Source organism: Lepus europaeus, chromosome 7, assembly GCF_033115175.1.
Source record: "Lepus europaeus isolate LE1 chromosome 7, mLepTim1.pri, whole genome shotgun sequence".
Classification (NCBI taxonomy): domain Eukaryota; kingdom Metazoa; phylum Chordata; class Mammalia; order Lagomorpha; family Leporidae; genus Lepus; species Lepus europaeus.
The window spans coordinates 78,910,188-78,936,100 of NC_084833.1; the positions used below are offsets into that span (position 1 = coordinate 78,910,188).

Sequence of the window (25,913 nt, forward strand, 5' to 3'; positions counted from 1 at the left end):
CCCTTAATCATTACATCATGCCCTTCTTAGTCTCTTAACAGTTTTTGTGTTAAAGTCTATTTTGTTTGATATTATGATGTCTACACATGCCCTTTTTTGGTTTCTGTTACCATAGAATATCTTTTTCCATCCTTTCATTTCATTCTGAATATATCTTTGTTGGTGAGATGTGTCTCTTGTAGGCAGGAAATCAGTGGGTTTCATTTTTTAATCTATTTTGCCAGTCTCTCTCTTTCAACTGGGTTGTTGAGACCATTTACATTTAAGATGACTATTGATAAATAACAAATTGGCCTTGCCATTTTCCCATATATATTCCTTTTGTTTACTTTGGATTTCCTTTGTACTTTTACTGGGAGATTTCCTGCCTTCACTTTCTTTCATAGTGATAACCAGGTTTCTGTGTTTCTGTGTGTAGAACATCCTTAAGTATCTTTTGTAAGACTGGATAAGTGGTGACAAATTCTCTCAATTTCTGTTTGTTATGCAAAGTTTTTATTTTACCTTCATTCATAAATGAGAGCTTTATAGGATACAGTATTCTGGGTTGACAGTTTTTTTCTCTTAAGACTTGGATTGTATTTTATCTTTACTAGCCTGTAAGGTTTCTGATGAGAAGCCTATATGAGTCTACTTAGAGTTCCTTGGAAAGTAAGCTGGCATTTCTTTTGTGTACATTTTAGAATTTTTTCTTCATTGTTTACTGTGGAGAGTTTTGCAATGTGTTGTAGTACAGATATTTTCTGGTCATGTCTATTAGGAGTTTTATGTGCTTCTTGCACTTGCATGTCCCTTTTCCTCCAAATTAGGGAAGTTTCTGTTATTATTTCACTAAAAAGGCTTTCCTATCCATTTTATTTCCATGCCTTCAGGATCTGCTAAGGCCTGTATGTTGGCTCATTTGATAGTATCCCATAGATCTCCAATTGTGTTTTTTAGTTTTCTGATTTCTTCTTGTTGTTGGTCTAATTATAAAATTTCCACTGGTTTATCTTCTAACTCAGATATTCTTTGTTCTGCTTCACCAATTCTATTGTTAAGGTTTTCCACCATATTTTTTTGAGAGATTTTATTTATTTGAAAGAGTTGCAGAGAGAGGTAGAGCCAGAGAGAGAGAGAGAGAGAGAGAAAGAAAGAGGGAGGTCTTCCATCTGCTGGTTCACTACCCAAATGACCGCAACAACCAGAGCTGAGCTCCGGGTCTCCCACGTGGGTGCAGGGCCCCAAGGACCTGGACCATCCTCTGCTGCTCTCCCAGGCCACAGCCGAGTGCTGGATCAGAAGTGGAGCAGCCGGTACTCGAACCAGCGCCCATATGCGATGCTGCAGGCCGTGGCCTTAACCCACTGCACCATAGTGCAGGCCCCCTTCAACATATTTTTTAAGTTTGTTGTTTTTAATTTTTCTTCATTTCCAGGATTTCATTTTGATTTCTCTTTAAGGTCTCAATTTCATGAGAGAAATTTTCTTTCATGTGATGTATGGATTTTATTAGATCATGGATTTGTTTCTGATTATTTCTAAGTAATCCTATGATCACTTTTTTGAATTCATTTCTGGCATTGTTTCAGTCTCTTCATCTTCATATTCTAGTATTGAAGTGTTATCTTTTGTTGTCTTCCTTATGCTTGTTACTCGAATTGCTGCATTTTTTTATTCAGCATTTGTAGAGAGTCCCATTTTTTTTTTTTTCTTTTTTCTCCCTATGATGGCTTTTGTCTTTGGACTATGCCTTTGTGGCTTAGTGGAGTGTCCACTTTTTTAGTGAATCCCTAGAGGCATGTGATGGGTGTGGCCAGGGAGCTCTGGTCAGTGCTTCAAGGTATAGGGATTGTCCAAGGTGACACCAAGGTTGGGTGTGGTAAATCTCCTTTTTTTAAATCAGCAGGGAAGTTTGTTCTGCTTTGTTCGTGTAATTTCACTCTCACCTCCTCTCCACAAAGGAGAGTAGTGCATGGGCTCTAGTCCCAGTGGGTACAATATTTGTCCGTGCTGCTACAAGAACCACACAAAGGATATGTGCAGTACTTGTTGTAAGCATGGATTCCTCAGTAATGACCCTGACCAGGGAATCAGGGAACCCAGAGCATGTGGAGCTTCCCAAAGTGATTGCCCAAAGTCCCAGCCACATCCCGAGTCTTCCCATGCAGCCACAGTGTTTTCAGAGTCCCAGCACATGAGCTTTCAACTTTCACAGTCACCCAGTCCCTTGTTAGTTCTCTCAGCCAGACTTAGTCATCTCTGCTCAGCTAGTTGCTGGGTGCATGGACATGATCTAGCACAACTGTTACATATGTCCAAAATGGTACCTGCTCTGTCTTGGCTTATTACTGGATGCTGGTGCAGGGTGGTTGGGGAGAGAGAACTGTGCCCCTCATTTTTATTCTCCTCTACTTTAGCATGTGCACTGTCCCCCCACAACTGGATTCCCACTGGACTCTTCCTGCAGCTTTATTGCCAGTGGGTTGGGTTGCTGCAGTCTGGTCTCATCTTACTCTCCAGAGCTGGTGCTGCGGTTCTCAGCTGCTGGGATCCTGTGTTGTGCATGTCCACACCCTCCATGTAGGTTTACAGTATCTCTCTAATTTGCATGGAATTTCCTCTTCTGTTTTCTTCCTAACTCTTCCCTGAGATCGTACTTGCTCCACTTTTTTAAAAACTATCTTCGTCTAGACTAGAGCATTAAGCTCCCTCCCTATTCCACACTCATTTATGATTTTATAGTTTGAGACTTTTTTCTTAATCTACCTAGAAATTTATCTATTTTGTTTATCTTTTAAAATAGTTCTCAGGGCCAGTGCTGTAGCATAGTGGTAAAGCTACCACCTGCAGTGTTGGCATCCTATATGGGATGCTCCACTTCCAAACCTGCTCTCTTCTATGGCCAGTGAAAGCAGTAGAAGATGGCCCAAGTTCTTGCCCCCCTGTACCCATGTGGGAGACCCAGAAGAAGCTCCTGGCTCCTGGCTTCAGATTGGCCCAGCTCTGGCCGTTGTGGCCATTTGGGGAGTGAACCAGTAGATGGAAGATCTCTGTCTCTGCCTCTGTCTCTTTCTCTCTGTGACTCTGCCTTTCAAATAAATAAATAAATCTTTAAAAATATATATGTATATATTTCCAAGTATGTGTTAAAAAGTTGAGTTTCATAGTTTTTCTATTTTTGTATTTTTTTATTTCATTTATTTTTGCTCTAATCTACTTTCCTTGACTACCTCTGGTTTTAGCTTATTTGTTTTTGTTCTTTGAATTATAAAATTATCTTTTGGTTGAGTTTTTTCTACTTTTATTTATTTGTTTATTTCAATTGGGGGAACAGAGAGGGAGAGAGAGAGATTGATCCTTAATCTTTAGGTTCATTCTCTAACTGCTTGCAAAAGCTGACTAGGCCAGGCTGAAGCTAGCAGCCCAGAATTCAACCAGATCTTCTTAGTGGGTGGCAAGGACCCAACCACTTGAGCCATCACTTGCTGCTTCCCAGGGTGTACATTAGCAGGAAGCTGGATCATAAACAGAACCAGGACACAAACCCAGAGACTTTGATATGGAATTTTGGCAATGTAACCACCACTCTAATGTGAGCATTTAATGGAAAAAACATTCCCCTTATTTCTGTTTTTACTGCATCCTATAAATTTATGTAAATTGCATTTTCTTCTTTTTTTTTTTTAGTTTTTGACAGGCAGAGTGGACAGTGAGAGAGAGACAGAGAGAAAGGACTTCCTTTTGCCATTGGTTCACCCTCCAATGGCCGCCGCGGCCGGTGCGCTGCGGCCGGCGCACCGCAATGATCTGATGGCAGGAACCAGGTGCTTCTCCTGGTCTCCCATGGGGTGCAGGGCCCAAACACTTGGGCCATCCTCCACTGTACTCCCGGGCCACAGCAGAGAGCTGGCCTGGAAGAGGGGCAACCGGGACAGGATCGGTGCCCCGACCGGGACTAGAACCTGGTGTGCCGGCGCCACAAGGCGGAGGATTAGCCTGTTGAGCCACGGCGCCGGCGTAAATTGCATTTTCAATTTTGCTCATCTAGACTTTTTTTTTTGACAGGCAGAGTGGACAGTGAGAGAGAGAGAGAGACAGAGAGAAAGGTCTTCCTTTTTGCCGTTGGTTCACCCTCCAATGGCTGCTGCGGCCGGCGCATCATGCTGATCCGAAGCCAGGAGCCAGGTGCTTCTCCCGGTCTCCCATGCAGGTGTAGGGCCCAAGGACTTGGGCCATCCTCCATTGCCTTCCCGGGCCACAGCAGAGAGCTAGCCTGGAAGAGAGGCAACTGGGATAGAATCCGTTGCGCCGACCGGGACTAGAACCTGGTGTGCTGGTGCCACAAGGCAGCGGATTAGCCTGTTAAGCCACGACGCCAGCCTCATCTAGACTTATTTTTAAAAATTCCCTTTAATTTCTCTTTTATCTAGTGGTTGTTAAAGGGTGATTTTTTTAATGTCCATGTATTTGTGAATTTTCTAGTTGTTTTGTTATTAATTAGGTTTATTTCATTGTGTTCTAAGAAGATACATGGTATGATTTCAGTTTTCTTATGTTTGTTAAGACATTTTCTGATCTAATATATGACCTATCCAGGAAAATGTTCTGTGTGTGCTCAAGAAGAATTTATGTTCTGTTCTTGTTCCTGGCAAAGTAATACATATGTTTCTTAGGTCCATTTTATCTGTAGTTTTAAGTTACTTGAAACCTCATCACAATTCTGCTGGGATTTTTTTTTATTATTTATTTATTTTTATTTAATAAATATAAATTTACAAAGTACAACTTTTGAATTGTTGCGGCTTTTTCCTGCATAATCTCCTTCCCACCCGCAACCTCGTCATCTCCTACTCTGCTGGGATGTTTTGTACATTATTGAAAGTGGTACATGCAGTCTTATTTTATTATTGTATTGTTGTCAACTTTTCCTTTCCAATCTGCCTATCTTTGTTTTGCATTTTAGGTTCTCTAGTATTGTATGCATATATATTTATAATTGTTGGGTCTTTCTATTGAATTGAGCTTTTTTTTTTTTTTTTTTTACCATTGTATAATTACCTTCTTTGTTCCTAGTGACATTTTCTGACTTGAGGCCCATTTTGTCTATTTTACCACTCTGAAATCCTTTGGTTACCATTTACATGGTCTCTACTTTCATCCATTTACTTTCAGTCTATGTATGTACTTATATCTAAAGTGAGTCTCTTATAGACAGCATACTGCTGGATTTTGTTTTGTTTTGTTTAAAAATCCATATGGCCACTCTATTTCTTTGGATAGAGAATTTAATTTATTTACATTTAAAGTGGTTATTGTTAGGTAAGGACTTGCTATTTTCATTTCTTTTCTAGTTGTTTTCTGTTTATCTTGCAGTTCCTTTTATCCTCTCATTATTTTCTTTTGTTTTTTTTGATGATTGCTTTAGAGTGATTTGGTCTGGTTCCTTTCACTTTTTCTTTTGTATGTCTATTATCATTTTTCCTTTGTGGTTACCATAAGACTTGTACACATCTGCTTGTAACTATAACACTATATTTTAAGTTGGTAACAGCTTAAGTTCAATTACATACAAAATGACATTTTTACTCAGTACTCCACACTGTTTTGAAGTCAGAGTTTATTTTAAGGTATTATAAATATGTTACCAATTTTTTGTGGTTACAGTTAAGACTTTTATATTAGGATTATGGGGAGTTTGTGTGACACCATTATAGTGTTGTATTATTCTGTGTTTACCTATATGTTTATCTTTTATGGAGGTATATACTTCTGTTTGGTTTCACATTGTTGTTAAATTATGTTTTTGATTCCTCTGGAAGAATTTCCTTAAACTTTTTTGTAAGGAAAGTGTAGTGGTGACAAACTTTGTCAGTTTTTGTTTGTCTGGGAAGGCAATTTTCTCCTCTTCATTTTTAAAGGTTAACTTTACAGGACTTAGCATTACTGGTTAGAAATTTTTTTCTTTAAGTACTTTCAATGTCATCTCACTCTTTCTTAGCTTGCATAATTTTTTGTTGAGAAATCTGCTTATAAAGTTTCCCTTTTATGTAATGTAATTTTTTTCCTGCTACTTTCAAAATTCTCTCTTTATATTTGACTTCTGACAGTTGAATTATAATCTCTCAGTGTAGACCTTTTTATAGTCAACCTATTTGAGGGCATTAGAGTATCTTAAGCCCTGATGTTTATTTCTCTCCAGAAGTTTGGAAATTTTTCAGTTATAATCATATTTCTTTATTTTGAATTTTTGAATTTTTTAATTTTGAGTTTTTTTAAAATTTGGAGGTAGAGAAAGAAAGAGAGAGGGGGAGAGAAGAGAGACAGGAAGACCGGGAGGGGTAGAATAAGAGGGAGAGAGAGAGGGGGAGGGGAAGGGAGGAGAGGAAGAAATTGTTGGATCACTTCCTAAATACCCAGAATCTGGGAATTCAGTTTCCCTCATTGGTGGCAAGGATCCAGCTACTTAAGCCATCACATGCTGCCTCCCAGGGTTCACATTATTAGGAAGCTGGAATCAGGAGCAGAACTGAAATTGAACCCAGACTCTTCCATATGGGATGTGTGTACCCTAGTCAATGTGTCAACCACTGTACCAAATGCCCACAGTGTTATTTCTTTAAACAGGTTTTGGCCTGTTACTTTCTCTCTTCTTCTTGAACTTCTATTACACATTGGTTAATTTGATAATAACTTATAAACTCCGTGGCATTCTTCATTTTTTGTCTTCTGACTGAAAAATTTCAAGTGAACTTTCTTTGAGTTTGCTACTTTTTTCCTGTGCTTGATCAAGTCTGCTGTTGAATGTCTAATGAGTTTTTAAAATTCAGTCATTGTATTTTTCAGCTCTGGAATTTTTGTTTAGTTTCTGTTTCTGTTTACTATCTCTGTTGAATTGTAATTTGATTTTTGTATTATTTTCCAAATTTAATTAAATTGTTTATCTGCATCTCTTGTAGCATCCTGAACCTCCTTAAAATGATTACTTATATTTTAAAGCAATTCATGAATCTCCATTTCATTAAGTTTGGTAGCTGGAAGTTCATTGTGTTCCTTTGATATTGTCATGTTTCCCTCATTATTCATGATTTTGTAGCCTTGTACAGGTGCACATCTGAAGGAGCAGTTAATTCTTTCAGATTTTATGAACTGGCTTTCATAAAGAACTTCACTTCACTTGCAGGAAGGTGGGAGGTAAGGAGCTGTGAAGCTGTTGAGAAGGGTGTATACTATAGCACACTATGGTAGCACGTATTATGGCACAAGGGCCTGTGTGCAGAAGTATGCAGTGTTATAATATAAGTACATGCACGGTGATGGCTGATTATGTACATGTTTGTTGGTGAAATCCAGAGGCAGTGATGGCAAGTATGTGGCAAGGCAGGCTAGTGGCAAGTCTGTGTAAAATGGTAGGGGCTGGCTGTAGCCATGCACCTAAGGGTAAAAGGCTGTGGACAGTAGGAGGAGTTGGAGTTAATTATAAACCTAGATGTGGCAGCAGAGCTAGTGGTGATTACATGAGGCTGCAGGGATTGGAGCAGTAGACATGTGTATTTATGTACAGTGGTTTGCTGTGAGTGTACAGCCTAAGAGGGGAGGCAACCACAGTCAGGACTGGCTTCATGTGCACCATGCTACTTTGAGAGTTGGGAATGGTTTATATGTGTGAGTAGTGGAGATCTGGCAGCAGTGGTCATGTCCAGGTGCATATATGGTGATGAGGACTGGTAATTGGGATTGGCAATGGGTATGTACATCATACTTTATGTGGGACTGCCAGTAAGGTTGGGGTTGGTGATAGGACTTTGTGTGGTGATTGGTTGGGTCCTAGGGCAGGAGGCCATGGTGCTGGTTGGACAACTCTGGTATAGAAGTTGGGGAAGTAAGGGATGGCAACTCAGGCAGCAGAGTTCAACAAACGTGAAAAACTGTAAGGCTGTTGGTCGTGAGAGATATTCATGGCAGGTGTGTTGGTTGTTGGATTTTTATCGGTGACAATTGCTGTGTTATAGCAGGCCTTTGGCTTTTTGATAGTGAATTCTTGTGGGAGTTCTGATGGTGAACACTGTGGTGGAATCACAATGTCTGCAATGGTTGTTGAAATTCTAAACAGGAATTTCAGGCTGCTGAGTGACACCTGTTGTATGGATGACACTTAGATATCCCAATTTTTTTGATCCTAGCAGTCTCCAGATGTCATGACTATGCTTGTTTTCTCAGCCATCTGGGTTGGATGAAACCAAAGTTATCTTTTAGGCAGTCCTGTGAAAGGCTTGGGAATCTGGTCACTTACCTTGCCCTCCTTTTCACTTACTAGAGGGAATTTATGGGCCCAAAATATCTCTCTTGGTGCTGAGCTGTCTGGATATGGATGCTTAGGGCTGGTGTAATTCAGGAAAAATCAAACTCTCCTTGCCTGTTCTGTTAGGTTAATTCATTCATTCATACCCATTCTCAATCTTTCTCTCTCTGTTTCTGTTGCACTATGTTGTTGTGGGATGAAACTAGGCTCTTCTACTTTGTCATTTTGCTCATATCTTTATTCTTTTTGTTAAGAACACAATGTAAAGAATATTTAAAAAATTAATGGAATTACAAGATAAGTTTATTTTGGTGCAAAAAATTTGAAATCAGTCTCTTCAGTTTTTTCATAATATGCATTTTCTATTACTTTTTGAAGACTTACTCATATGCATAGATTCCAAATATTTTTGAGCCAAAATAAGCTTATCTTTTAATTCTACTTTTTGAAAAATATTTTGAAGTACCCTCATTTGTTAGATTTTATCTGATGTTAAGGAAATGTTTATATAGTTTTTGTTTTGGTTTAAGTTTCCAATGGTAGTGCTAAAATCTTATTAAATTGCTTATATATATTACTTTTTTCAAAAAATAATGAAGTTAGAAAAAATAATACAGGTAGTTGTATATGAAATAATAATAATATAAACAAATAATGAAAAGAGCTGAGATTTGGAGTAACAAGATCTAGTACTGAATACAACTGGATTATCTTGGGTGCATACTCTGACTTTACTTCTCTGGTCTACATGCTTTCTAACCATATGAGATGCCAGCATTGCAAGTGCAGGCTTAGCCCATTATGCCACTGTACCAGTCCACTGATCTGTTTTTTTAACAGCTAGAGGATATTTCAGAATTTGACCCAAAAGTCATTTTCCCTGTTTTTCTTTTTTTTTCTTTTTTCTTTTGACAGGCAGAGTTAGCGAGAGAGAGAGACAGAGAGAAAGGTCTTCCTTTTTCCATTGGTTCACCCCCACAAATGGCCACTATGGCTGGTGCGCTGAACTGAAGCCAAGAGCCAGGTGCTTCCTCCTGGTCTCCCATGCAGGTGCAGGGCTCAAGCACTTGGGCCATCCTCCACTGCCTCCCCAGGCCACAGCAGAGCTGGACTGGAAGAGGAGCAACCAGGACAGCATCCGGCACCCCAACTGGTACTAGAACCCCGGGTGCTGGTGCCACAGGCAGAGGATTAGCCAAGTGAGCCACAGTGTCAGCCTTTTTCCTTGTTTTTCATTACATAAAGTATTTTCATAAGAATTATTGTGAAAATATTTTTTAAAAGACATTTTTATTTTTCTGAAAGGAAGAATTATAGAGAGAAGGAGAGAGAGACACAAAGACAGATCTTCCATCCACTGGTTTCACTCCTCAAATGGCTTCAATGAATGGGGCTGGACCAGGCCAAAGCGAGGAGCTTCTTTTGTGACACACTCATGGATGCAGGGACCTAAACACGTAGACCTTTTTTTTTTTTTTTTTTTCTGCTTTCTCATTTGCATTAGCAAGGAGTTGAATTGGAAGTGGAGCAGCCAGGACTCGAACTGGTATCCGAATGAGATGCTGGTATTCCAGGTGGTGGCTTAACCTACTATGCCACAATGCTGGCCCCACAAAATTGATTATTTTTGTGAAAATATTTGGGGAGAAATAAAATATTTAGAGAAATACATGAAAGCATATCAGGTATGCTGATCAATTTTTTTCTACACAGTTATCTGTTGAAATTTCTCCATTTTCATTTTTTTAAAAATTTGAGATATACACAATAATAGAGAGCTTGTATATACTCACGAAATGACTCTGATAGGGATGGACAGATGCTGGAACCAGGAGCCTAGAATACAATCCAGGTCTCTTTTGTATGTGGCAGAAACCCAGTTATCTGAACCATCACCACTGACTCCCAGGCTCTGCATTAGCAGGAAGCTGAAATCAGGACCTGGAGCCTGAACTTGAATTAAGGCACTCAGATGTGTAGTACAGGTGTTTTGATCTCTAGGCTAAATACCTACTCCTTTCATTTTAAATTCTGCTATTTTCATCAATCTATTTTTTTCTTATAAAACTTTAAGATTTGACTCATTGATCATTTTTGGTTTTTATAAAACAAAATATGTTACATATAATACATGTTATAGTAACATTTTTATAGCCATATTGGGAATTTTATTTGGTAATCCTATTTCTATCAAATCTAATATGCTTGTATAAAATTTTATAAATCATAATATTACATATGAACTTTTATCTATTTACAAATATATTTTCTTGCTTATTTGTACTAATATTAATCAAAACTATAACATGAACATTTATATTTATCTCTTAGCTAATCTTATAAAAATATAGAACAACTGACCTCAGTTTAAGATTGAGCTAATTAATGTACAAGACTGTTACATTGTACAGATAACTCAATTTTTTATTTCAATTAGTTTGCCCTACCTATGTTTGTCAATCCCATCTTTTATTTCTTAGTATATTTATAATATATACCTTTGGTTTTTCAAACCTTACAAAATAGTCAGCTGAATAATATCATTTAAGTACAATACTTAAAGACATATATTTAGGCAGTTATCTATGGTTCTAAATAATATATGCTTAGATTTTTCTTTATTTCTTTAAATAGATGAATTAATATAAATTATTTTATGGGAAATATTAGTAATAAAATATCCATTAGTCATGAGATAACTGGATGAGGAATTCATAAAAACAAATGTAAAACATTTAAAGGGGTGAATAGATGTGATATAAGAAAAGAAATTTTAAATAAATATAGTTTTAGGAAAAATAGTCCAATACTGAAACCATGCTATAAAATATCCTCCCATGAGAAGACTGAAAACATTAGTTATTCCAAACCAGCCTGGAAAGAGCATTAAAATATGCCCTGGGGAGTCATTTTATATAGTGATTGAGTTGACTTGTAGCTAATAGGCCTTTACCATATCTACTTTTTATGACTTAAGTAAAATGGCAACTTTTACATAGTATTTGCCATTGGAAAGTAGAAATTAAAAAAATAATGCAATTAGTCCAGGTACTATTATTCTTCTAATAAAATACAGTCAAATTTGACTAACCTATCAAATAATAGAAGCAATGAGGACTTTCAAAGAATTTTGAAAATAAAACGTGTTATGAAGTGTTGTCAGGTTGTATTAGATTTTTTTTTAATTATTTTATTTTATTTTTTTGACAGGCAGAGTGGACAGTGAGAGAGAGAGAGAGAGATAGAGAGAAAGGTCTTCCTTTGCCATTGGTTCACCCTCCAATGGCCGCTGCGGCTGGCGCGCTGCGGCTGGCGCACCGCGCTGATCCGATGGCAGGAGCCAGGTGCTTATCCTGGTCTCCCATGGAGTGCAGGGCCCAAGTACTTGGGCCATCCTCCACCGCACTCCCTGGCCACAGCAGAGAGCTGGCCTGGAAGAGGGGCAACCGGGACAGAATTTGGCACCCCGACCGGGACTAGAACCCGGTGTGCCGGCGCCACAAGGCGGAGGATTAGCCTATTGAGCCGCAGCGCTGGCTGTATTAGATGTTTTTATCACACATATTACTTCCCTGCGAAAATAATTCTATAAAATGAAAAGTGGGAAAAAACAGGGGCTAATATAATGAAAAGGAAAAAAAAGAAAAGGCAGAAAACATCTGCTAAGCACTTTAAAGGATATCTGACTTTCATAGGAACAATTCAAGGAATATTTAGTAATATTAAAGAAATCCAGATGTTTGCATTTCAAATACATGTGGTAAAGAAGTAAAAATCCCAGATTTTGTGAATACTGTTAGCATTGTAATTTTTTTTTTTTTTGTATTTTTTTTAAAAGACTTTATTTGAGAGGTAGAGCTACATACAGTGAGAGGGAGAGACAGAAAGAAAGATCTTTTGCTGGTTTACTCCCCAAATGGCCACAATGGAGCTGAGCCAATCTGAAGCCAGGAGCCAGGAACTTCCTGGTCTTCCACATGAGTGCAGGGGCCCAAGCACATGGGACATTTTCTACTGCTTTCGCAGGCCATAGCAGAGAGCTGGATTGGAAGAGAAGCAGCTGGGACTAGAACCAGTGCCCATATGGGATGCTGGTGCTGCAGGGGGAGGATTAATTTACTGTGCCACAGCGCTGGCCCAAAGAATTGTAGTTTCTCATATCTCATGTAATGAATACTTCATTGGTTGAACTTCTGAATATCTGTTATGGAACATTTCAGTTTATTTTTCTTATTTAAAATAATATGTCTGAAAGATAACAATGTAAACTACCATTTCAAAAATTAAGAGCAGTTCAATCAACGTATATTTCCATAACATTATGTTATTCTATAGTTCTTTAAAAAATAAAGTACAAGACACTTTAAAAGCCAACTAAAATGTCTGTGTCCATGTTTGTGATTCATTTGAGCCGTCTATATGTGATTTCCTAAATGTTAATATTTGCTGAGAATATGAGATCATTCCATTCTCTTCATTCATTATTATATATAACATCAAGAACACTTTAATGGGACAGCATTAGGGCACAACATGTTAATCCACTACTTGGGACACCCACATTTTCTTTGTCTCTATCTACCTATCAGATAAATAAATGTAAATAAATACACCTAAAAATAAAACAGTTTAGTGTTTTCACTCTTTCAGGTTCTTTATATTTATCCTCACAAAATTGAAGGTGGGTACATTATTATCCTGATTATTTTAGAATGAAATGAGATATTAAGGAGTCAATTATCTTTCCTGAGTTAACAGTAACTAGTAGCTTCCCAATATGTAATTAAAACCCAGATTTTGAATTCAGAGTTCACGTTTTGAATTTTGAAATATGAAAGCATTTTATTTATTTATTTATTTTTTAGGCAGAGTGACAAAGAGAGAGGGAAAAACGGATTTTTTTATGCACCAGTTCACTTATCCACAATAGCCAGCGCTGGGCCAGGCTGAAGCCAGGAGCCAGGAACTCCATCCTGATCTTCCATAGGGGTAACAGGGACCCAGGTACTTGGACCATCATCTTCTGCCTCCATAGAACATTAGCAGGAATCTGTATCAGAAGTGGAAGTGGGACTTGACCCCAGCACTCCAGTATGAGATGAGGATGTCCCAAGCAATAACATAACCACTGCACCAAAATGTCTGTGCCTGAACAAAGTATTTTAAATATGCATATTGTATTTTGGATTTATATAAGAAACACAACAGAGTACTGGTATATTTTGCAGCTATTCATATAATTAATTTGAAGATAATTTCAGGTGGAAATTGATAGATTTTATCAGTAAATGTAGCCAATGTTTAGCATTTATTTATTTATTTATTTTTTATTAGGTAGAGTTACAGACAGTGAGAGAGAGAGACAGAGAGAAAGATCTTCCTTCCGTTGGTTCACTCCCCAAATGGCCGCCATGGCCGGCACTGCACCGATCCGAAGCCAGGAGCCAGGTGCTTCTTCCTGGTCTCCCATGCGGGTGCAGGGGCCCCAGCACTTGGGCCATCCTCCACTGCCCTCCTGGGCCACAGCAGAGAGCTGGATTGGAAGAGAAGCAACCGGGACTAGAACCTGGCATCCATATGGTTGCCAGTGCCGCAGGCGGAGGATTAGCCATGTGAGCCACAGTGCTGGGCCCTTAGCTTTTATTTTTAAGTGCCTAGTACAGTTTTATTATATAATACTGTGGATACATAATATATTCATGCTGAATAAATTACATATTAAAATTTATCAGAGACAATTGGTCACAGCAAAGAAAGATGTGCAGTATTTGAAAGCTACTGTTTAGCAGATTAAAAAAATAAATTTTTAATTTGGGGTGATTAAAGATTCACATGTCACTACAAAAAATAATAGCTATAATAGTAACAATAACTCTGAGAATCCTTTACCTGGGTTCTCCCAAGAGTAACATCTTGTAAAAATATAGTATAAATATCATAATAAAGTTGACATTGATGCAATCCATTCATACTCAGATTCCTTCATTTCACATACAGAAATCAACAAATAAGAAATGCTAGTGAGGATGTGGGTAAAAGGTACCTTAATCTACTATTTGTGGGCATGTAAACAAGTACAGCCACTGTGGAAGACAGTATGGAGATTTATTTATTTATCTGAAAGTCAGTTACACAGAGAGGAGAGGCAGAGAAAGAGAGAGATCTTCCATCTGATGGTTCACTCCCCAATTGGCTTCAACTGCCGGAGCTGAGCTGATCCTAAGCTAGGAGCCAGAACCTTCTTCCAGGTATCCCATGCGGGTGCAGGAGCTTAAGGGCTTGGGCCATTTTCTACTGCTTTCCCAGGCCATAGCAGAGTGCTAGATCAGAAATGGAGCAGCTGGGTCTCGAACCAGCACCCATATGGGATGTCAGTGCTTCAGGCCATGGCATTAACCCGTTGCACCACAGCACCGGCCCCACAATTTTATATTTTACAGTTAGATTTATAATTCATTTTGGATTATTTTTTGGTACAAAATATAAGTTACAGAAGTTTGCTCTCTCTGTGTGTCTCTGTCTCTCTGCCTAAATGTGTCCAATGGTTCCACTAGCGTTTGTTGCAAAGCTCTCTTTTTTACCTTGAGTCAAATCTTACCCCAAAAGTCAGCTGGACAAATTTGTGTGGTCTAGTTTCTTTCATTTATTCTGCTGTATTGATCTATGTGAACATAATTTTTAAGTATATCTTTTACTAAGGAAAGAAAGAAGAATTCTAGAGTAGGTATCAGCAAACATTTTCCATGTATGTTCAGATAGTACGTATTCTTAGCATCGTGGTCTGTCACGTGTATTCAGCTCGGTTGTTGTCCTGTGAAAGTAGCCCCGGAAGTGTTTGCATTCCAATTATGCTTTACTTCCAAAAGCATATTGTAGCCTACGAAGGGTAGAGCAGCAACATGGTCTGGAGCCAGTGACCTTCACAATGCTGAGTGAAAAGTTTGCATTTACTCAGTGCATTGACCTGACTGGATAAAATGTATCCTGAGCAAGTGCATTTCATGGAGCACGTGCAGCTTGTCCAGTGCAGGGAGTGTGGCACAACAGTAGACCCAGAACCCCGTGAACGGCCTAGGTGTCGAGTCTCTGGTGTTAGCTTTGTACAGGTACAGTTATACCTTGTGCCGCTTGTCTTGGGAGCCTTTCCTAGAAGATAAGGCCAAAGCTGCCAAGTTCTGTCCAGGATCTCAGGTCCCTGATCTGGCTGGGTCTGAGCATCTCCAACCTTCTAGAGCCCCTTCATGTGGTGAATGATACCCCATGACCCTGTAGAGATTGAAGCCTGCTCACAGCTTTGCTGGCCTGCTTCCTATCCTTCGACTGTTATGTAACTCTAGAAGCCAGAGGCTTAGGCATTTGGCTACCATCAAGGGAGCACTGTGTACTGTGGCTGAGTCCTTCTTGTAATTTCTTTCCTTGTTTGGGAGGTGTATGACCTTGGCTTTTCTCAATTTTTTTTTTTTTTACTTTGTGGTTTGCCCTCTTGGTTTCCTAGGGGCCCAGCTGTTATTGAGGTGGATGTGACAGCTGTATGCTTTATTGGAGCCTAAAGCGGAAAGGTAGGTTCACGTAACCATAATAAACTGAGTCATCTGTCAACGAAACAAGCATACACGAAGTAATATTTGGTCCACAGGCTGCAGTGTGTCAACTTCTTTTCTAAAAAAAAAAGAGTAATAATGAAGCAAAATCTCATTATCAAGAAAGTATAGGAGATTTAGGAAATACTACTGAATTTCTTCTGATAATACAGTGTCTAGTATTCTAATTTTTTGTTGTGATTTTATTTAATGTCTCTCATTTGAGTATGGTTTAGTACCATTTTAATGAGAAAATACTGTGTTATATCCCTAGTGTTTATTTAAGCCACCTGTACTATAGAGTTACATAAATAAGTAAAAATACAGAAGTAGGTATAATTTTTTATGCTGTTAAATATTTGTATAAACAAAACTACAAAAAATGAACTTCATAACAATATTAATTTGATGTAATGAATAAATGTCATGTTAAAAATAAATTACTTTTCAACATGTAAATAATACTGATTCTTTTAAAGCGAAGAAAACTTTTGGCTTGAAATGATTGTGTGCTAGCTCAATTCTTCATAATTTTTTTTTCAATAGTGAGAGCCCTCATCTGTTTGTTCACTCCTCTGATGCCTGAAATGGTTGGGGCTGGGCCAGGCCAAGCCAAGACCTGGAAAGGAAACCTGCAGGTTTCCTTCATGGGTGGCTGAGACCCTACTTCATGACCTATCACCTTCTGTTTTCCAGGGTGTGCATGATGAGCAGGAAGCTGGAATCAGGAATGGACAGACTTGAATGCAGAAGCCAGTGCTGTGGCACAGTGGGCTAAGTCACCATCTGTAGTGTCAGCATCCCATATGGGCACTAGTTCAAGTCCCATCCTGGCTGTTCCACTTCTGATTCAGCTCCTTACTAATGTGCCTGCAAGAACAATAGAGGATGGCCCAAGTGCTTGGGCCTCTGCATTCACATGGAGACTCAGAGGTAAGTTCTTGTCTCCTGGTTTCAGCCTGACCCAGCCCTGGTTGTTGTGGCTATTTGGGGAGTGAACCAGCAAATAGAAGATCTCTCTCTCTGTCTCTTCCTCTCTCTCTGTAATTCTTTTTTTTAAAAATTTTTAAATTTTTATTTCATAAATGTGAATTTACAAGTGCAACTTTTGTATTGTTGTGGCTTCCCCCACAACCTCCCTCCCTCCCGTGGCCCTCCCTTCTCCCTCTCCCATCCCGCCCTTTATCGAGTTTCATTTTCAATTACCTTCATATACTAAAGATCAACTTCGTATATACTAAGCAAGGATTTCAACAGGCTGCATTCACACAACCGCACAAGGTATAGGGTATTGTTCCACTAGTAGTGTTTTTAAGTTTCATAGTAAAACACATTAAGGACAGAGATCCTACGTGGGGAACATGTACCCAGTGACTCCCGTTGTTGATTTAACAATTGGCACTCTTATTTATGACGTCAGCAATCACCCGAGACTATTGCTATGAGCTGTCTAGGCTATGGAAGCCCCTTGAGTTCACAGACTCTGAACTTGGTTAGTCAAGGCTGTGTCACAGTGGAGGTTCCTTCCTCCCTTCAGAGAAAGGCGCCTCTCTCCTTGATGGCCTGTTCCTTCTGCTGGGGTCTTGTTCACCAGAATCTTTCATTTAGATTGTTTTTTGCCACTGTGTCATGGCTTTCCATGCCTGTGAGACTCTCATGGACCTTTTAGCCAGATCCGAATGTCCCAAGGGTTGATTCTGAGGCAGGAGTGCTGTTTTGGGCATTTGCCATTCTATGAGTCTGCTGTGTGTCCTGCTTCCCCCGCAGGATCATTCTCTCCCTTTTAATTCTATCCTTCATTATTTGCTTACACTGGTCTTATTTGTGAAATCTCTTCGACACATACCCTATCTTTTTGATCGGTTGTGTATTTATACTTATCACTTTACCAAGTGCGCTGGCATTGGTACCTGCCTCCTTGGTAAGGTTGATTTGAAATCCCCTGGCACATTTCTAGTTCCACCATTGGAGGTAAGTCCAAGTGAGCATGTGCCAACCTATATATCTCCTCCCTCTCTTATTCCCACTCCTATGTTTAACATAGATCACTTTTCTGTTAATTTTAAACGCCTAAGAATGATTGTGCATTGATTACAGAGTTCAACCAATGGTCTTATGTAGAACAAACAGAGCAACAACTTACTATTTTATTCCTTTTAGTGTTTTTGTTGTTGTGGTTGTTGTTGTTGCTCTGTTTGTTCTCTCTGTAATTTTTTAAATAAAATAAATTAATCTTTAAAAAATAAAGACTTGAATGTAGACACTCTGATATGGATTGACTTGTGTCTTTTTTTCTATTTGCACTCCTTTGAATACCTTATTCCTTCAAAATATTGTTAATGGCATTGGGCCTTTACCTGGAAAATTCATTAGTTACATATAATTTTTTTCTCACTAGCCTCCAACAATTAAAAGCTCTTTTTTATTATACCATTATAAGTAGCACAAATGGATACTGAATGTAGGAAAGTATTTAATAGGTTTATGATATTCTTTACATGATCCAAAATATACTTAAATATTTTATCTGGTGAATTAAAACATGAAACAAAAAATCTTGTCAATAATAAATCATGTGTATGTTCATGGAACGCCATTTAGATATTGTTAATCTTGAATCCATTTAAAAATTGACAGTATGTCTGAAAAAAATGGGAATTTTATATGTAATTTCCTACAGTTTTTTTTTTTAGTATAATTAATTTACTCTGAAGGATTTATATGAAACTCATTTACAATTTGAATTCTGGGGCCGGCTCTGTGGCATAGTGGGTAAAGTCGCGGCCTGCAGCACCAGCATTCCATGTGGCATCGGTTCGAGATCCAGCTGCTTCACTTCTAATCCAGCTCTCTGCTATGGCCTGGGAAAGCCAGGCACAAGTCCTTAGAACCCTGCACTCCTGTGGGTGACCTGGAGGAAGCTCCTGGCTCCTGGCTTCAGACTGACACAGCTCCAGCCATTGCAGCCATCTGGGGAGTGAACCAACGGATGGAAGACCTCTCTCTCTCTCTCTGCCTCTGCCTCTCTGTACTCTGCCTTTCAAATAAATAAATAAATCCTTAGAAAAAAATAATTTGAATTCTACCTTGTACTATGATTTTGTCTAACATCTAACATGATATAATATTGTGTAACTGTATATCAAGTTTTTGAGTACCTATTGCATGCTAGTATTAGAAGTAAATGAATTTAATATTTGGTTTCTGCTTTGGCACAATTTATTATCCAGTTGTGGAAACAATATATTTACATCAAGTTGTTGATTGCAGTATTTAACATTTATCTAATTCTTACTATTTTTCAGATTCTATTCTAGCTTCTTGACATAAATTACTTAATTATAAAGCAACTATATGGTAAGTACTGTTATTTTACCTCTTTTATAGAAAAAGCAACTAAAGCATAGAGAATTTAAGTTAACTTGCCGAGGATTCAACCTCTAATACATGAATAGTACTGTTCACATGAGACAATCAGATTCAACAATGTGTGACCCAAGTTGTTATTTAATACTGCTTTTTCTAGAAGGGAAATAATATCATTATGTTCGTTCTTCAGGCCTGTTCTAGTTTTCAGTGATTGGTTTCTGAATTCATGCAGATGTTTAAACTTGTATTTGTAAGTTAATGATACTAAGATGGTGGGAGTTCCATTATGTTGTTTAGGAGGTGAGCCTGGTGGGAGGTCCTATGGTCGTTGGGAGCATGCCTTTGGAAGATAGTCTAATGAGAGGGTTGGTCATAACAGCCTGAGTTGGGCCTAGCTGCTCTCAGCTTTCTGGCTTACCATGTGGTCTTTCCTGGACACATGCTATATCTTTGCCACTCAGAGCCCTCAAAGAGGCCAAAGCAATTGGAACATCTGATCTTGGACTTAAACTTTCAAATTAAATAAATGTTTTGTTATAAAGTTAGTTTCCTGAGGTATTTTATTATAGTAGCAAAAAGCTGATTAATGCAAAGGGCAAGCTTTGGGTTATTTGATTCTGTTAAGTTGCAACTTAATATATTATACCCATTTGTCAATCCAGTTAGTATATGGACACAATCATTTTTGGTCATGATATATTTGGGGAAATTATTTGCTCATTATTCTATTTAGGCAAAGCCTGTATAGAGCACCCAAACACATTCAACTTTATTTGGGGAGACTCCTTCAGAATGATTGTTCCTCTTTTGGACTGCCCTAAACTGAACTGGATTGAGAAATATATTCATGATAGAGATTCAATTTCCTGACTAGAAAAGTAGACACAGAAAGAATCAACAATTATTATGATCAAATAAGCCTTCTAGAGTTGCAAATATTTTTTTAGCTTTTAATGTTGTATTTAAAATTTGTTCCTATGTAAGCTAATTTTGATTGTTGATAACTTTAACATTTATAAATTAGTTCAATTTGGGGTGACTGGTTTTTTTTTTTTTCAGTAACTTGAATAACAATGTTAAGAGGACTGAAATTGATGAGAATGTTTTTCAGTAGATGCATTTTTATTTTTTGAGTACAAATTTCCTAAATAAATTCAGTTAACTACTTTTCTGTAATGACTTCATAATCTGTGCCTTTTCTTCCTTTAAGTCTAAGCCTGTTAACTGACAGTATATCATATTTGAATAATTGCTTGTCTCCATAACGACTAAAAATACCTAAATTCTCCTAATAAAAAGTGACTGATTTTTGTGCTTCTTAACTATTAATCTTTATGGGTTTAGTTATACTTCCCAAAGAAAAATGACATAGATTTGATACTATTAAAGGAGTGGTGTATTTTGGTAGTTTTAAAACCAAAAATGAAAACATTCCTAGGAACAGTAGAAATAATCAAAGTAATGAAATTGCAGAAGAAATAAAATGTTTCAATAAAGCATGAATATTTAAGTATGTACATGTCCTTGCTGCTTTAAACTGTATATCAAAATTTTAATCACATTTAAAGCATAATTGGTGATATAACATATATAGTAAAATTATTTTAAGTTACACAGGTTAAGCGTGAAGTTGTTCAAAATATTTTCCTAATCCTTGCAATGTTATTAATTGAATTAGCAAATCTCAATGAGTATCTGTTTATATTTATTTGATTCAGAAATGCATTGCCACCATATTTCAAGGTTTTAAAATGGAAGTACATTTTTAATCCATGTTAGATTTGTAGTCTCATTGCCAAAACTCTGGAAAACAATGAATTTTTGTGGGTTTTTCTTGCCTGATAATTTACCTACATGTAGGTGCATTCATGTTTATTTGTCAACTTAGCTAGGTTATTAACAAATTGGTAACTTAAAAGAAGATTGAATTTTAGTGTAATTTTGAATCTTTTTTTTTAATTAAACTTTTATTTAATGAATATAAATTTCCAAAGTACAGCTTATGGGTTACATTGGCTTCCCCCTCCCAAAGCTTCCCTCCCCTTTCCCGCTCCCTCTCCCCTTCCAATCACATCATGATTCATTTTCAATTCTCTTTATATACAGAAGATCAGTTTAGTATATATTAGGTAAAGATTTCAACAGTTTGCCCCCATATAGCAATACATAGTGAAAAAAAAAATACTGTTGGAGTACTAGTTATAGCATTAAATAAGAGTGTATAGCACATTAAAGACAGCGATCCTACATAATATTTTTTTAAATTAATTAATTTTCTATGCCATTTCCAATTTAACACCAGGTTTTTTATTTTTCATTTCCAATTATCTTTATATACAGAAGATCGGTTCAGTATATAGTTAGTAAAGATCACATCAGTTTGTACCCACGCAGAGACACAAAGTGTAAAAATACTGTTTCATTACTAGTTATAGCATCACTGCACATTAGATAACACATTAAGGACAGATCCCACATGGGATGTAAGTACACAGTGACTCCTGTTGCTGACTTAACAATTTGACACTCCTGTTCATGGCGTCAGTAATCTCCCTAGGCTCTAGTCATGAGTTGCCAGGGCTATGGAAGCCTTTAGAGTTCGCTGACTTTGATCTTATTCCGATAGGGTCATAGTCAAAGTGGAAGTTCTCTCCTCCCTTCAGAGAAAGGTACTTCCTTCTTTGATGGCCCCATTCTTTCCACTGGGATCTCACTCACAGAGATCTTTCATTTTCTGCAGCTCAAAATTCATTACAAGCTTACACTGGAATGCAACATTGATATGAAATATATTGGGTTCAGAAGATCGTAAAATACAAGATGAAAATTTATTTTAAATGGAGCAAATATTTATTACAGGAACATTATCTACATATTTTAAAGCATCAGTCAAATGACTTACAGTACCTAATTAGAGAAAAAAATACACAAGAAGATAAAGCGGAATTTCATTTTGTCATTGAGACATTTGTAAAGTCATTTCTGGTTACAATCTAGGGCATTCAATTAAAGAGAGAAGAAATTGCCAAATCTTTTGGAACAGATCAGAGCATTTTCAAAGCTAATAAGGGTTGGTGTGATGATTCATACATGATAAAAATATATTCCTTAGATGCTGAACATGTAAGTTTCAAAGGCTTCCAGCTGACTTCTAAGAGAAACTATTAACTTACAGGCATATAAGAGTCCTATAAGGAGAAAAGGAAACTTTGAATTTAAATAAATAAGGGATGTAGATGAAATCTTGATATTATTTGAACTACCAAAAATTATGCATTTCATCCTAAGTGGGCAAAAGTGGTCAAGATCATGAACATAGAGTATTTAAAAAAAAGCAGCTTCTCACTGTTATGTAACTGCATAACTAGAATGGTTCGCAAGAAGATTTGAGCTATGAATTATTGAGAATCTTACTATCTTCTACAGGGGAAGGAAACTTTATTACAAAGCTAACGTCCAAAATGCCTCTAGCCCATAAATATGGTGTCTCACTTTCTACTAAAACCAGATGGTTATCCCAACAATATGAAAGGGGAGTGAGGGTGAAAGAGCAAGGGAGAGCCAGAATGGGAGCGAGAGTGAGACCAAGAGAGTAAGAGAGGGCTAAAGCAAGAGCGTGAAGAGACTCAGAGAGAAAAATGAAATGAACAGATGGTCACCAAAACTTTAAATTCTGATGGAAGAGGAGCCAGCAAGTAGAGGATAAAAAGGGGTAGGCAGTGAGAAAGAAGAAAACCTGATGGAATATTTTGTTAGGGAGGTGAAAGAAAGATAATATTTCAAGAAGAAGAGAATGATCAACTGTCAAATACTGCTTCTAAAATAGGAAATAGAATGAAGGCTGAAATGTATCCTTTCGATTTAGTTAAATACTACTAAATGAAACTTAAGAAAAGTGGTTTTCGTGAAATAGTGGGACAGAAGATAGATTGGTCTGAAAAGTTAATGGGATAAAAAAGATGCAGATTAAATTTAGATACCATTTCTGGTAAGTCATTGTGCAGAGGATATGAGCTGAAGGAACACTTAGGGTAAAAGCTTTTTTTTTTTTTAAAAAAAAGTTTTGGTGACATAATTCAAAGATAAAGTTATAAGGGATAGCATACTCTGATTTTAGCTATAGTTCTGGCTCAGTATGTTGTAATGACTTTGGTTAGTGGTGACTAATATTAGAACTGGGTATGAAATCTGGCACTCCAATGTCGGTCACAAGTGTTTTTAAGTGACAGGCTAATTCTCCACCCCTAAAACACAAATTTGAATGTCTTTCTGTTGTGCCCAGATCAGTCAATCCCCAAACACCACCAGAGACTTGAACACACCGAAATGCAAGAGCAAGGTTTATTTCAGAAGTACAAGCTGCAGCAGGGACCCTCTCTACTCAACCGCACAGTGGAGGGCAGAGGAAGGCCCCTGAGCCGTGCTTGGGGGCCTCTTTTAAAGCCAGGTTACGTCATCAAGGGATGTGGGGTAACAGTGGATTGGCTTACAAAGTGAGAAAAATACATAGGCTCATTAGGGCTTTATATCGGGAAAGTGGGCCAAAGAAAGGAAGTTACCATACCCTGCTCTGCTTGTCCTGAGTCCATGAGGAAGAGAGAGCTTCCATGCTTCCTAGCTTTTTATGAGCTTAGAAAATGGAAGCGTTTTCGTGGTAAGAGGAAGTACTTCCTGGAGAGCTGTCCTCTGATTGGCAGGTGAACATGGCAACACAGAGCGAAGGAGGTGCAGCTTCCAGCTCATGAACTTAAAATTATCTATCCAGGCTTTCCCACATCAATATGACAAGTTACTGATGCTTTCCTCACTAAATTGGCCTCTGTTCTATAACAGTCTTCTTGACTTTACCTCATAGCTCTCAAAATGAATTGAAGTTAGTTTCAGGGTTGGAAAGATCCAGTAGCTTCACAAGTATTTGGAATCTACAGCATTTATTTATTTATTTTTTTTCTGGCAGTGAACACAAATAGTCAACTGAAAACCTTCAGTACAAGTGAATAGAATTTTTTGTTTAGAAAATTTTACTTTTAAGTAAATTAAGTAAATTTACTTTTAATAATAATTTTAAATAAATTTAAGAAATTTATTAAGAAAATTAAAAATTAAGAAAATTCACTTTTAAGAAAATAATTTTCTGGAGCCAACACTGTCATGCAGCGGGTTAACCTGCAGCCTGCAGCACTGGTATCCCTTATGGGCACTGATTTGTGTCCCGACAGTTCTACTTCTTATTCAACTCCTTTTTAATGTGCCTGGGAAAGCAGTGGAGGATGGTCCCTGCACCCATGTGGGAGACCTAGGTGAAGCTGCTCGCTCCTGGCTTCAGCCTTGTTCAGCCCTGGCTGTTGAGGCTGCTTTCCCAGGTGCATTAGCAGTGAGCTATTTCAGAAGTGAAACAACCAGGACTTGAACCAGCACCCATGTGGGATGTCAGTATTTCAGGTAGCAACTTTACTGACTGTACCATAGTGCTAATACCTGAAATAATATCTTCATATAGACATATGATTTGATACACCCAAAGGATGTAGGTGTTTTTATTTTGTACATTGATTTTGAATCCTGTAACTTTGCTGAATTTGCTTAATAGTTTTATCAGACTTTGAGATTTTCCATATATAAGATCATAGCATCTAAAAACAGTGGTAGTTTGACTTCCTCCTTTCCAGTTTGGATGTCCTTTCTTTCTGTGTCTTCCCTAATTGTTGTAGCTAGGATCTCTAGTATCTCTGTCTTGTTGTAGATCTTAGAGAGAAAGCCTTTCAATACAAGCTTTTCAATATGATGTTAAATGATAGCTGGTTTTATATGGTCTTTATTATGTTGAGGTGTGCTCGTTTTGTACTTAATCTGGTCAGAAGTTTTGTCATGAAGGGTTTTGAATTTTATTAACTGCCTTTTTCTATATCTATTGAGATGGCAATCTTATGATTTTTGTCCTTCATTCTGTTGAACCAGCCTTGTACCTCTGGGATGAATTTCACTTGATCACAGGGAATGATCTTTGAAATGTGCTGTTGTATTCAATTTGCTAGTTTTTCTTTTAAGGATTTTGCATCTATGTTTATCAAGAATATTGTCTTGCACCTTTATTTTTTTATTGTGTCCTTGTCAGATTTTGGTGTCAAGGTAATGTTAGCTTCATAGAATGAATTTAGAATAATTACTTTCTCTTCTATATTAAAAATAATTTAATAATTATTGCTATTAATTCTTTAAATGTTTGGTACAATTTAGCAGTGAAGCCTTCTGATCCTGGGCTTTGCTTTGATAGATTTTTTTTTTATTTTATTGCTGATTCCATCTTACTACTCATTGTTGGTCTTTTTAGATTATTTTATTTACCCATGATTCATATGGGTAAGGTGTAAGCATTCATGAAAATGCCCATTTCTTGTAGATTATCAAATATGTTGTCATATACTTATTTATAATAATCTGTAACAATTCATATTTTTGTTGTGTTTCTGGAAATATTTCCATTTTCATCTACTATTATTTATTTTTTTTTTCTGAAAAAGTCACATTCATTAAAAACATAATTTAGTTGGCAGCTACCATGTGCTAGACCCTGTGCTCATTATGAGAGAGATGAAGATGTGTTCAAACAAGGTTCTAGGAAGGGCATTTGGCATAGCAGTTAATACATTGCGTGGGATACCCCTATTCTATATTTGAGTGCC

General features: G+C 37.5%; 1 long non-coding RNA gene across 1 annotated transcript in view; it reads left to right on the forward strand.

Annotated features, from left to right (window-relative positions):
- Positions 1 to 19,218, forward strand: part of LOC133764624 (uncharacterized) — a 40,977-nt gene extending 21,759 nt beyond the window's left edge. Inside the window, exons 3-5 of the long non-coding RNA XR_009866457.1 lie at positions 15,777 to 15,840; positions 16,558 to 16,794; positions 19,167 to 19,218. This is a non-coding gene — a long non-coding RNA (uncharacterized LOC133764624). The remainder of the gene's footprint in view (positions 1 to 15,776; positions 15,841 to 16,557; positions 16,795 to 19,166) is intronic.
- Positions 19,219 to 25,913: the final 6,695 nt, after the last annotated feature.